The sequence below is a fragment of the Quercus robur genome, chromosome 5 (genome assembly GCF_932294415.1).
Source record: "Quercus robur chromosome 5, dhQueRobu3.1, whole genome shotgun sequence".
Classification (NCBI taxonomy): domain Eukaryota; kingdom Viridiplantae; phylum Streptophyta; class Magnoliopsida; order Fagales; family Fagaceae; genus Quercus; species Quercus robur.
In genome coordinates, this window is record NC_065538.1 from 23,955,456 (window position 1) to 23,958,122 (window position 2,667).

Consider the following 2,667-nt stretch of genomic DNA (forward strand, 5'->3'; position numbering starts at 1 on the left):
CCTACCGCAAAGCAGAGGCGCTGATGGGGGAAAACCCTTCTTCTGCCGCACCAAAACTCTGGCATGGACAGAACCTGCTTCGGATTTTGACTAAAAGAGGGGAAGATTCCTTTCCCTCTCGGTGGAGATGGAGTACTCTCCTGAATTTGTGCTTCCTGCGCCCATACCTTACTGTTATGAGCCACATGAAGACACGGCGCTTCTGCGGCGGAGGAAGTTCTTTATTCCCAACCCTCGCTTTCAACATGTTAGGCCAAGAAAGGAGAGCTCCGGATATGGGAAGCGTGATGGGAGAGAAAACTGAAAGAAGGGGTGTATATATAAAGCAACCCTCTCTCCCTCCTATTTATTTGAAAAGACAAGATGATGGCAGTCAACTCATGCGGCATCCCAAGGAGCACTACAGACAAAGTGGTCTTGGCTCAACTTCCAACGTCAACTGTAGCCAAGAGACTCAGAGAGCCTCGTAAAGGCGCGCCTCGATCCGTGGGGCGTCAGAGAAATACTGCATGGCCAGAGGTTGCAGAAATATCTCTTATCCGCGGATTCATTTAAATTCACGGCCCAGGCCCGCTTTGCGTAAAGGCCCAGGGACACCCTGTTTGGCACCCCGGGAAATGCTCAATAGAAGGGAAAACTAAGTACTGATGCAGACATTGGTCTTGGACAGAACCTAAGGCTTGCATGGTCCTCGGACTCAAGTTAAAAGGGAAAACCAAGTACTGATGCAGACATTGGTCTTGGACAGAACCTAAGGCTTGCATGGTCCTCGGACTCAAGCTAAAAGGGAAAACCAAGTACTGATGCAGACATTGGTCTTGGACAGAACCTAAGGCTTGCATGGTCCTCGGACTCAAGTTAAAAGGGAAAACCAAGTACTGATACAGACATTAGTCTTGGACAGAACCTGAGGCCTGCATGGTCCTCGGACTCAAGCTAAAAGGGAAAACCAAGTACCGACAAAGACACAAGTCTCGGACTCAAGCCTGAGGGAAGAATCAAGTACATAAGATAAAACGTATAAGTCCTGAACAAAGCCCAGGTTTTGCAAAGTCCTCGGACTCAGGCTTCTTGGGAAATCAACTGCCCTAATGAAGGAATTTTTCGGCTTAAATTCTGGAAAGGGTTAAGTCTCACGTATCATGAAAGTGGCAGGACAACCTAATGATCGTCAACCTAAAGAGGCCATTCATCCGGTGGGTAACACGTCCTCGGATAGCTACTTCTTACATCTTATCGAAGCATTTCATACCCATCACGGCTAATTTTAAGATAAGTCTCATTCCTCACTGGTCGGATTGTTATGTTGAATAATAATTTTGCTAAAGTCATCGTGGCATCTTTTTATCAACGATTACTTTGGTCTTATTTATTATTGATTGAAATGCTATACTATTATGCCGAGCAGCGCTTTCACATTTGTTAAAAATATATAAACAATACATACGAAATAGAGTAACAGTAACTTTTATTAATATGAAAAATTGTTACAACGTACAAGGAGGGGCTAAAACAAGCCTATACAAAAAATGAACTGCTAGAACAGTAACAACATCCGTAACATAAATAAGTAAACCATCAGGTGTCTTCTGAGTTCGCCTTCAAAGTCTTTCTGAACTCTATGCCTCAGTACTGCTCATATCAGGAGAAGATCCTTATACAAAAATAATGAAGAAGAAGGAAGACGAATTGGAAGACATGGAAGCACTTCAGCAAGCTCTTGTCACTGAAGAATGCAAGGGAAAAAGAAGATGGAGGACATGAGCGGGAAGGAGGAGAAGAAGAGGGAAGCAATGAAAAGAAAGTAAAAGGAGCAAAAGAGGGAGAAGGGGAGCCTTATTAGGTATGCTCATGAGAGAGCAGATGGAGATGACAAGGGAGGTTTTCGACTCAGGCACCCCAGGAATGGGGTGCAACGAGTCCCTGCTTCGGATTTTGGCTAAAAGAATGGGGAGGCAAATCTTAAGCCTCCACCACCCTTGCCCCGACCGAGCCATCTCGAGTTTTGTTGGGACATGGCGTTTCTGGGAAAGGAAGGGTTTGTTCATGGTGGATTGCTATGAGATAAGTGTTGTTGAGTAAGGAGTAACCGGATGGAGGAGGTGGATTCTGGGAAGAACGTGAGGGATTCGGATATGAAAGGGTCACCCTCTGTCTTCTCTCTTTATATAGGGGACGAAGAAGAGGGTATGTGACACATTCAAATCCCCAGGGAAATCCAGAGTATGACGCGCCGTTTCGTTCTCCCACACCATCAGTAACCGTTGCGTCTGGAAGATCTCGTAAATGGTAAGAGATTAAAGGCACGTTGCAGATAACCACGCGGCATAACGGCAACGAACGTAAATCCAGGAAAAACGGCTCGTAGACCGGCGCATTCCTCGTGGAGGTGAAGAGTCACCAACGTTGATCAAGGGCCGAATTAAATGAGCCGCAGTTAAGGCTCGGTATTACCAAAACCCACCTTTCCAACCAAGACGTTGGACAGCAGGGTTTTGAGGGGCTATTGTGGGGCCCAATGGTCTATGGGCCCGGCTCGCTCGCTTATAGGAAGTCCACAGGTCACCAAACTAAAGGAGGCCAGGGCCCAAGCCCAAAATTAGTGAGCCCAATGTGGTTCAAAGATACGTCCGAGGACCTCTCAGTCCTCGGAAAGCCCAGAAACCC